Raw genomic sequence first — 12,221 nt, 5'->3', positions numbered from 1 at the left:
CAGCCAATCCTAAGGGTTTACCATGCCTAGCCCATTCTTGAACTTGATTCTAAAGGTTTCAAAGGACATTGGAATACGAACACTAAATTGGACTGAATTCATTAATACAAGCATACTTACTATAGACGCTGGATATAATGTGGTAGATTGTGGACCTGGAACTACATTTAACAATTTTTTTGTTTGTTTGTTTTTGTTTTTTTAAGTAAAACTTGGAAAAAACAGTGTTTCATGAGAAATAATATGTTGGCACTTCCCTGGTACAACGTAGAAGAGGGAATCCTGGGGCTTTAGTAGATAGGTACGTTGAAGAACGAGCATGTGAAAGTAGTCCCAATTTCTTTTCTTTTTTTTCTTGAGACGGAGTCTCGCTCTGTCGCCCAGGCTGGAGTGCAGCAGCGCGATCTCAGCTCACTGCAAGCTCCGCCTCCCGGGTTCACGCCATTCTCCTGCCTCAGCCTCCGGAGGAGCTGGGACTACAGGCGCCTGCCACCACGCCCGGTTAATTTGTAGTCCCAATTTGTATGTTTAAGAGAAAGTCTAGCAGTCATCCCCTTTATTAAGGTAGTGAGAAATGTACTCATGAGAGAAACACCTGAATCCATGAAAAGCCCCGTGATTGCTTTCCTTTGCAGGTTATTTGTGACTGTGGGGGATACTGCAACTGATATGTTCTTTCTAATTTCAACATGGAAGATCAGATCCAGAGGTACCAGAGGCCAAGTTGCAGCACTTAACTACCAAGACAAGGTTGATTTATTAATTATAAAGGGCAATTCAAGGATGTACTTGTATGCATAATGACTTAGCCAGTAAGGAACTTTGGTCCTGCTTAATTAACTGATTATCGTGTTCCTAAGATACAAGTAGATGGATGTCTTACTGGAATACAGCTTGACATTAGAAAATAACAAAAAAATAGTTTCAGTCTGGTAATAAAAACCTGTTGCCACAGTAGAGAGTCACCATATCTCGTCTATTTCTAGACCCAAGATAATTCAAAGATCCAAAGTCTCTTGAATGAATGAATTCAAATCAGTTGATAGAAATGACACAGTAATTTGAGTACATAATCTTTGATGTAAAGAATTATTAATGAGGGATTGATGACACAAGATTTGGTTAGTGAAAGTTAAAGAAAACTGAAAAGAGAGATAGTTGGTACTATATTTTGAAAGCTTGCTCCCTTCAAAACTGACATTGAAATTTCATTGCTATGTTAGTAGTCCTGAAAGGCGGCACCTATAAGAGGTGATTAGGCTATGGGGTTCTGCTTTTGCGAATAAACTGATGCCACTAGGAAAATGAACTGATGGGAGTGGGTTCTGCCATGTGAGAAACAGTGTTTCTTCCTTCCAGATGATGCAGCATTCAAGGCGTCATTTGTGGAAATAGAGACCCGGCCCTCACCAGACACCCAACCCTGCCTGCACTTTGATCTTGGACTTACCAGCCTCCAAAACTGTGAGAAATACATTTGTTCTGTATAAATTGCCCAGTCACAGAAATCCTGTTATAGCAAAACAAAATTAACTAAGACAGATATAGGGAGATTAGATAGATAGATAGATAGATAGATAGATAGATAGATAGGTAGATAGAGAGATGATAGATAGATAGATAGATAGATAGATAGATAGATAGATAGATAGATAAGAAAACGAAGATATAAGAGGCAGCCATTAACCCTAGAGCAGTAACAGGTTGCTTAAAGAAGTGCTCCTTCTCCCTGCCACACCAACCAAACGCTGAAGGGAGGCATTTCTGTGGCTTGCTGGATGGTGAAAATGTTAGGGATGTCTCTGAATATATATTCCCTCTGGTAATGGGGGAAGCCATTTACAGGGATGATTGTCACCTTAGAATGCATTACAGTGCCACCTGCAAAAGAGTCAAAAGAGAACATTCGCAGGGAGGAAGCGGCCTCACTGGTGACATGCTACTGTGAAGGCACTGTAGGATGTCCTAAGGATACTACTAAAACTAAGTATTTCAGAAACCACGAACAAGAGAACTTGCCCTCTGCAGGAGCTGGAACTGGATGAAGCCATACCCTAAAGTAGTGTATCACTAACAAAACATCTCCCAGAAGGTGGTGAGCATGGGATTAATTTTCTTATGAAGGACCCTAGCCCTGAAGAAAGCTTTGACCTAAAGGAGGCTAGAGATTGAGGCACAATGGGTAGAAGAGGAGGAAACCCCTTTTTTACCTCCTCAAAACCAGATGTATAGTTCTAACAATTTTAGGAAAGAAGAAGATAAACATTTGTTTGCCTTTGCTTCCTTCTTTCCTACTCTCTTCCTTCATGTATATAAAAGAGATACACACACACACACACACACACACAGAGAGAGAGAGAGAGAGAGAGAGAGAGAGTGGGGTTGGGGAGAGAAGAGAAAATATGCAAGGCTATTATGGTTATTATCTCTCTAATTGATCACAATGTAGTAGTTGATATCTATAGCTTTCTTCTTCCACTATGCTTTCTATAGCTATAACTTTCTTCTATATCTATAGCTTTCTTCTTCCACTATGCTTTCTATAGCTATAGCTTTCTTCTATATCTATAGCTTTCTTCTTCCACTATATATTCCCTGCATATAGCTGGTACCTCAGCTGAAAGTTTTTGTCTTGTTTAGTAATGTAAAACTTGTGATGTGAAACTCTTATTGAGGGTCTAAGTTTACAACCATCTTTTTATTTATTTTAATTTAGTCATTATTTTGATAACCACAGTTTTTCATTAACCTGTACTACTGTACTACTATGTGCAGAAGTATTAAAAAGCACCTAGAGATTTCAGACATAGTCCTCCTTGCCTTCACAGTGTAGCAGCAACAAAATATCTCCTTGGTAATTGGCATTAATAGCTTCAGCTGGCAGAGTAACCCTTCTTTTCTGTCTGCTTGTTCAATGGGAAAAGGATTCCCAAATTGCCTAAAGGCAGTCTCATTATACAATTGAATGAGTGTTGGATCTCCCAGTTGAAGCATCCAAGCCTTAGGATATAACACCTATAAAAACAGGCAGAGCCCAAGGTTTCCAAAAGAGAATGCAAATATTCAGAGAGGATAGTTAGAAATAAGAGTGAGCAGAGTCCCCCTTACTTCCACTACTTGACTTCTGGACTCATGCATGGTGACTTCTGGGAAGACAAACAACTATAATGTCTTCTGATTGAAATAATACAAGTCACATGTTAAATCCCTTTAGAATGTTATCTCCCAGTGGGTACCATTACTAAATCTTCAAGAAACCATTTTATTTTTAAATTAACTCAGCCACTACTCATCCAAAAGTGTGTTGGGCTACATGTTATAAGAAGTTAAGTTCCTGAGCAGGAACCAATCGCCGCTCTTCCTTTGCCGAGAAATGGGTTTCTTCATGAATGTTGCTGTGAGGAATATCGTTAAGTGTGGGTAAGATACTCTAGGGGATCATGAATGACGATGCTATGATCTGAATGTTTGTGTCCCTTTCCCCTAACCCCCAATTCATACCTTGAAATTCTAATCCACAATGTGATAGTATTAGGCTGTGGGGCTTAGGAGAGGTACTTAGGTCATGAGGACGGAGTGCTCATGAATGGGCCTAGGGCCCTTTTAAAACAGACTCAAAGGAGCTAATTTACCCTTTCTGCCATGTGAGGGCACAGTGAGAAGGTGCTATATACAAACCAGGAAATGGGCCCTTACCAAGCATCACATCTGCCAGCAATTTGATTCTGAATTTCCCAGCCTCCGTAACTGTGAGAAATAAATTTCTGTTGTTTGTGAGCTACCTAGTCTATGGTACTTTGTATCAGCAGCCTGAACTGGCTAAAAACAGATGGTGTTGGTGAAGTATTATGTAGGAAGAAGGCAATTCATATCCCAAATATACCTATTTAAATAAGAACAAATCTCTCCCCTTCCATGACGGAAGAGATCCAATATAACCAACAGTTATGAGAATATTTAGCCTACCAAGGTAATGATATCAAATCTAGTCCTCATTGTTAGCCTCCATATCAATGTATTAGACACTCAGAATTATTGTCAGGTCAGCATTACTAAGAGAAATTCCATGTTGTTGAGTTCATGTGTAGCCTCCATTTTTACCACAATGATCATTTTGTTCATGGACCTATTGAGATAGCATTGGATGGATGAGCTTGGAAAAGATACTAACCAATATCCATAGAGCATTTTATTTTACCCACCTGATACTTTAGAATCTTATCTCCTGGGAATGTCCTTTGGTATATATTCACACTGGAGCAAGTATATTCACAGTTTGTGCCAATTCTAAAATGTCCTTCCAGGTACTTTTACAGATTTCTATGTCACCAATCTTCCAATCCTATTTTTTCCAAAGTCCTGAACATTCGACCAAACCATTATCAACTTTTCATAAATAATGTAGGCCTGTACTGTTGGCCTCTGTCATTCTAGACATATTGGACAACTAAATGCACTGCCTCAAGTTCTGCCCAATGGGCTAAATTTATCTTTCAATTATTCTTTAGGGACATTCTTGTGTGAGGCTGTAGTGCCACTGTTGTCCACCTTTGGGTGGTACTAGCATATCAGGTTAACATATATGTAAAGCAGCCATTGTGGGTGTGTGTGTGTGTTTTTTTTTCTGCCAACTAGTCATAAGGAACACCCCAGGGAACCATAGCCATAAATTGTGGGAAAGGAGCTGTAATACAATAGCCATCAGTGTTGAAAGCATCTTAGCCACTTGAATGTGAAACTTACAGTAACTTCTGGACCTGCCTAAGCTTGGTTGTAATTCCTCTTTGTTGTAATATATATTTTTATTTATATATGCTAACCAGGTTGTAGCAGATTCTACCCGGACAGCTTCCAAGTGAGTTTTGCAGGTGCTCTAGAATGAGGATATCCAGTACGTTTCTATAGCACCCCCAGGGGAAGTTTCTCAGTGAGTTCCGCCTCTCACCTCAGTCAGTTTCTCAGCAAGTGTTTTAACATTTACATAGACATTTGCTGTTTGCCAATCCTTGACTTGCGACATCATACACAATTTCTCTCCCATGCAGTAGAAGACATTCTCGTATTCTATTGTCAGATCTAAATTTCAGCCTTGGATTGGAAATCTTCCAAATTTGTTCTTTCCTTTGTACTCTGCCTCAGCAATAAAGGTAGTAATTTTTCTCAATATACACTACACTTGTTTTATCACTTCATTTTTCCCTAATATTTAATGTGTTATTAACTAGTAAATAAATTTTAGATTACAAATTTAGTGTTCTAATTATTATGTGGTTTTTATTTTATGACTGGACTATGAACAATATATCATCTTCTCCCTTAAGGTTTTTTTTCTCTAGAATTTCTTGGGACGTACCAATTTGTTATTAAATATAAAATATATGGCAAGGACTGTGCCTACTGTTTTGAGGAAATATATAATAATGCAAAATTATGCAGTTTCGCTCCTTATTCAGATTTAGGTATAGTGAAAGAGGAGAAGAAGAAAGAGGAGAAAGAGAAAAATGAAGAGGAGGAAGAAAAACAGCAACAAGGAGAAGGAGAAGGAGCAGAAGAAAAAAGAACAACAAGAATGTTTAGAACATTATGTAACAAGGAGAACTCCACTAGCCTTTATGATAAAGAAACAATTATCTAAGGTGTTAACATTAATATTGAGGATACAATGCTTCCAAAATAAGTTAAAAGGAAGAGGAGAGTGATCTTAGCTGAGAAAATATTATTTGCCAAGATAATCAACATAAGCCAGAGACAAAGAGAAGAAATGAATGAAAATAGTAGTAGATAGGTATGGAGAGAGAAAGCATGCTTGCAGGAGAGAGGAGTCTGAGTAATGCACATGACTATTTGGATAACTAATAGATCATTTCAAATGTTGTATGGAGAATGAATTGAATAAATGTGAATATGAGATTATAGATGTAACATTTTAAAAGAAAATATCAGGGCAATATTGTGGTACACCGGGCAAAGATGTGAGCTGGATACAGGGTGGAGCAGAAGAAATAAAGCATATTGGACAAATTCAAAATATAGCTTAGAATCAATTTGAAATTTATGTTTTGTTGAATATGAGACATGACAAGAGATATATAAAAATGACTAAAATAATAAATATTGTGGAAAGGGCTTAATCTTTAAAATTAAAAAAAAACCACACAAAAGAGATATCCCAAAAGAAAAAGCATTTTATTAAGATAAAAGTTCTCTATCACCAAAAGTATTCAATCACTGTGTAAATAATTCAATCACAAATCAAATAACAATCAGCACAGATGAAGTAGAGAGTACTCAACTCTATAACGAATGGTTGTCAAATCTGAGTTATCACTGTAATCTTCTTAAGGCACATTTAAAAAGGGAGATTCAGTCTTTACCCTCAACTATAGTGTCAGAAACTCCAGGATTTGGGAAGTTTGTGCTTTTATGTGTTCCAGGTGACTCCAATGATCAATGAAGTGTGACAAACACTAGATGATATTTACGAGGTGACTCCATTAATCAATGAAGTGTGACAAACACTAGATGATATTTAAGGTCCTATAGCAATCTGAAATTTCATGATCAAAGCAAACTAGTAAATTGTTTGCCATTAGAGTTTGTGTTAGAAAAAAGCGGAATCCCTTAATAAGAAAGATAATGGAAAACATACATAACAATCATCTTATATCATAATTATTTTAGAGATCTTTATAGCACACAAAAACGTTTTGTGAGACATTTTTCATATCTACTTAGTGATAAATGTGATCAGGATTGTGGTGGTTTTTTTTGGCTAGATATGCATGTACATGTAAGTATGCATATATATTAATGACAATGATACATTTTATTTATTTATTTATTTATTTATTATCTATAAGCACTTGAATAAATGATGGTGTTTCTCGGAAAAAAAAAAAACCTCCAAAACTCCTTAACATCTAATCTAAATAATTAAATATATATTGTGTCATCTTTTAACTAGATTTTTGTTTCAGCCTGCCCCCATGAATCCAGAGTGGTAAGGTCTTGTAACTGCTCTATTAAAAATCATTTTATAACTTTTTAGCTCATTGCAATTAAAAGCTGAATTCCTTATGATGGCCTATAAGGTCTTTCATGATGCCCCTAACATTGGCTCTGATCTTAACTTTTACCACATTCTCTTCATTATAGTGACAGTCTCATATTTGTTATTCTTTGAACACACCAAGCATACCCAATCCTCAGATAATTTACACTTGTTTGTTGTTGTTGTTTTATGCTGGGAACATTTGCTTTCAGGCAGTCACATGACTCACCTCTCAATTTCTTCAACTTTCTTGTTAGCTTACTATTTTTTATTTAATGAAGGTCATCCATTACCATTTCTAACCATTCTAAATAGGATATCAACCTCTATTATATTTATTACTGCCTATCTAACTCACCTTGTCTCTTTTTCTCTGTGATAGCTGGTGTGGTGGTAAGGTGTGTAGAGAAGGGTGATACTCTGCAATCCTGTGATTAGGTCTCTGTTTTAGTGAGCATCTGGCTATGATTTTCAAATGTCCTTCTCAGCTTTTTGTTTTGTTTTCCATCTTTATGTGAAAATGAAGACTAGAGGAATCGGAAGTTGGGTTATTTTCCTTCCTCTACTCAATTAGGTTTTGATAAAACACATAGGAACCCTTTGTTAAAGAGAAAAAATATACTGAGCAATTTCAAAATGGCTACTTTTTCAGGAGATTTTTCTCTGGTCTTCCTCTTAGAAACCTGATGGGGTTCCTAGAACTAAAACTAATGAGCCCTTGTGACTGGGTCACTGAGTTTTTAATTCCCAAGCTAGTTCACAATGAGCCTTCTGCAATTTGTCCTTTCAGTTGAAGTATTCCTGCCAGCACTGACTCCGTTGGCTGGTTTCTGCTTCTGGACATCTACTCTCAGTAAGCTGTGATTCTTTGTAATGGCCTTTCTCTTCATTTTTCATGGCAATGGTTTGCCTCGTGGCTCCAATTATTTCATAAACCTAGAAGAGTTGTTGAATATTAGTTTGTTCAGTATTTTTTCCGGTTGTGAGTATAGGAGTAATAGCTTCCCAACTCTTTACATGTTGGACTGAAAATCAGAAGAAATCTCATTTAAAAAAATAGTTTGCTTTCTTGCTTTTCCGACTACAGTTAAGCTCACGGGTGTTACAAATCTTTGTCTTCGCTTTTTGTTGTTTTACTTCAAAACAGTGGCATAGCAGACACTTGACAAATATTTACTGAATGTATGCTGGCATGATTTTCTGGATCTTTCAAGAGGGAGGGCCCTCGTCCTAGTGGTCATAGCTCTCATGAGCGGACGGAATATACTAAAACTGAGGCTAGTTCTCAGAGGGCTTCAGAAGCCACATAAACAATGCTGTTACCACGGTTTACCAGTCTCTCAAACACTTTGAGTTTACAGACTTCGTTCCTTTATATGATGCCTTCCCAGAGGCATGTCTAGAAAGCTAGTAAAATGCCAGACATGGAATCTGTATTACTGTATTGATATCTGAAATAAAAGCTATTATAAATTATTTCCTACTCAAAGAAAAGAAAAATCCTGTAAGCACAATGTTTTTCTAAATCTGAAATTAGAGGATACCTGCCTAAATGAATGAGCTGTGTAAGTAAGATTCAAGGATGTTGCTTAATTTTGCTATTATAATGGTGTCCCAGCAGCTGCATATCCTACTGTAGACCATTCTTATCCAAGAGGTCATTGTTGTTGATTTGTCAATTTGGAGAAACTATGATCCACGAAAAATGCTTTTGTGTGCCTTATAGAAAATATACATTTTACTTCTACACCTTTCCTAGATTTCAGAGTTCACTATCACCTCAGCAACTTATGTGGAAAATTTTGATAAGAACTAGTGAATACTCTCTTTCATATTATGGAATAATATAATGTATGCATTGATGGGGGTCAAATACAAAGAGAGTTATCTGAGTGAAAGTTATTATTTGGTTATCTTTCTAATGCATGTTCTTCAATAAATTCAGAAAACCACTCATAATATGTTTGCATGAAAACTAGTAATATGATTTTGACAGTCATCCTTTTCTCTACCCATTTGTAACTGTTCATACAATCTGGATACAGTGCTTACAATTCAAAATACATGACCTCAGCACATCAGTGAATAATGGAATTGGTTGTAGTATCTACTACCAGGTAGTCTACTGCCAGAGTACAAAATCACTTTCAAGCCACACAGTAACAGTGTTTTCCCTAGGATATCTTTTTTATTTTTTTTGAGATGGAGTCTCTGTCGCCCGGGCTGGAGTGCAGTGCAGTGGCATGATCTAGGCTCACTGTAAGCTCCGCCTCCCGGGTTCACGCCATTCTCCTGCCTCAGCCTCCTGAATAGCTGGGACTACAGGTGCCCGCCACCGCGCCTGGCTAATTTTTTGTATTTTTAGTAGAGATGAGGTTTCACTGTGTTAGCCAGGATGGTCTCAATCTCCTGACCTCCTGTTCCACCCGCCTCGGCCTCCCAAAGTGCTGGGATTACAGGCGTGAGCCACTGCGCCTACAAAAGTACTATGTAGTTTTGTTATACATGCCTTCTGCAATGTGCAAAGATATAATAAATAAAATATCTCTAATTGTAATGGCATAGACACACATTTTTGATTAATATAAATAAGTGCCATGGAAACCAAGAAAACCCACAAAATACATTTTAAGAGTTTATCATGATTATCAAATAAAAATTATATCAGTAGTTGCTCTTACATATAATATCAGTTTCTCATCAGAATTGCAATAAAAATTGTCCAAAATTCACTAAAATATAAAATATAAAATGTCTAGGTTTAAAATTTGCATAAAATGTGATTTGTTATAAAAGAAATTATGAAATATTATAATATTAAAGAACTAAAAGTATAGACCTGATAATTATAGACACAATATGTTCCTAGATCAGAACACTCAATAATGTCAAGTTAATATTCTAGTAATTCATTATGTTTTATTAACATTTAATTACTTTATTAAGGTAATATTAAAGTCTGAAAAATTGAAACACATGACCCCAAAATTTGAGGGAAAAATAATTCTGTCAGCAATAGTTGCACCAAATTTTATTTCAAAAACATACCTTATTTTGTAGTGTAGCAGTGTGGCAATTTCTCAAGAATAGATAGTCAAATAATAAAAGAGGGCACAAATTTCAGAACCAACCTATTATATGTATATGCATATACATTTTCCTATGCAATTGTGCTATGTATAACTTGTCACATCATTGTTAATTTGAAAAAAGTGGAAAATTTACTTAAATGGTGTTAGTTCACTTTGTCAGCTGCATGAAAAAATATACTTAAATATAGGCATGCTTAATATACACATACACCATATATATTTAGTATAGATTAAATAGTTAAATATTAAAAAAAGAGAATATGTGATATTGAGTGAGAAAAATTTACAAAAATGGAAGAAAGTAATCATAATGAAAATATTTAGCAGACCAGAATCCTAAAGCAGCTAACCTGAAAGATAAAATAGCTGGAGTGCATATTTGTTTTTCATAAGGAATACATAACTGACATCAATGCAATCATGCAAAAAAATCTTAAAAATGCAATTATCTGACAAGAAAGTTGAAGAATCAAAAATAATGTTGAACTGACATGGGATCTGATTTCTATTTCATTGATAAATATAACAAATTATAGCCAACTTCTATTAACAGTATGACATTTAATACCCTGCCAATATGTTAGAAAGCTACACCTTTTTTGAAAGCCAATCTGATAAATCTATCCATTCATTATATTCTAACTTGTAACTGCATTGCAGTTCTAGGATTGTTTTGAGGAATCTCATCAGAAATGTGAGCACTAATATATGCAAAATTTGCAAAGGTATTTGTTATGGGTTGAGTTGCTTTCCCGCCAAAAAGCTATGTTGACATACTAACTTCAACTCTCTTAGATAAGGTCATACTAGAGTAGGGTAAGACCTTACTCTAATATGACTAGTAGCCTTAAAAGAAGATGGCCATATGAGACAGACATGCAGAGGGAATACCCTGTGACTAGGAAGCAGAGATTGGAGTTATGCAGCTACAAACCACGAATGCAAGGATTGGCAGCAAACCATCAGAAGTTAGGAAGAAGCAAATAAGTATTTCTCTAAAGGTTTGAGAGGAGTATGGCCCTGCAGACATCTTTATTTTAGACTCCTAGCTTCCAGAACTGTGAGACAATATATTTCTATTAGCTTTAGCATCCTAACTTGTGACACTTTGTTGTGGCCACCCTAGCAAACTAATACAGTATTCGTGGCTGTGTTATATATAATGGCAAAATATTTGAAACTACTTACATATCAAAAAATAAGAAATATTGTAAATATTTATCTTTATGTATATGATAGAAACTTGACTTTAATTAAACTTTTAGTATCAAGAATATGTAATAAATTTCAGTTAATTGTAAGTGAAACAATTACATGATGACACTTCTAATATTTTTTCAGCATATTCATTTTTACATTTGTAGGCATTTGTTTGTTTCAACTACATTAGTAATAAATTATCAAACTCTTTTTCTCTGGCCCCTGATTTCAGCTTTGGCATTTTTCCTCTGTCACTTAAGGTATCTAAAATTGTTATCATATTTTTTGTGGTATCAAACTCAAAGCTTTCCATTTCTATCATGATTGTCCAAGCTTGTGGCTTTAGGGACTTGGAGTGTGGAGAGCAAAATAATCCATTCCTTTTCCCCATGTCTGTCCCTATGTTTAAAAGTAAATTTTCTTAGTAGCAAATAGAAAACAGTAACTGGAAAAAGGGTAGCCCTCTCCCACATCACTCTTCTGGGTGGCAATTTCTCTGTTAATGGCTGCTTAGCCAGGCACTGCTGTTTTAGGCGGTATAAGTGTGAATACTTAACAGAGTCCTCGGTGGCCTTGGTGCTGCCAGGTTCCATGAAGTGAAAATTCCATCACTTCAAACCTCTGACTCAAATTATTCATTAACTGCTAAGGTTTACTCAAAATTTCGGTAGCCCTCTTTGGTACAGTAACTACAGAACTTCTCAGGTCTTGTGTATGGATACGTATACATGTATATATAGATGTGTGTATATATGTGTATGTATATATGTATAATTGTATGTATATGCAGAAGCATATACATATATAAATAAACTTTATTTTAATTTTTGCTGCTCAGATAGCCACGGGATTACTTTATTCATTCACTTTCATTCTTT

The sequence above is a fragment of the Mandrillus leucophaeus genome, unplaced genomic scaffold (genome assembly GCF_000951045.1).
Source record: "Mandrillus leucophaeus isolate KB7577 unplaced genomic scaffold, Mleu.le_1.0 Scaffold543, whole genome shotgun sequence".
In the NCBI taxonomy this organism is placed as follows: Eukaryota; Metazoa; Chordata; class Mammalia; order Primates; family Cercopithecidae; genus Mandrillus; species Mandrillus leucophaeus.
This window is presented reverse-complemented; position numbering follows the sequence as displayed.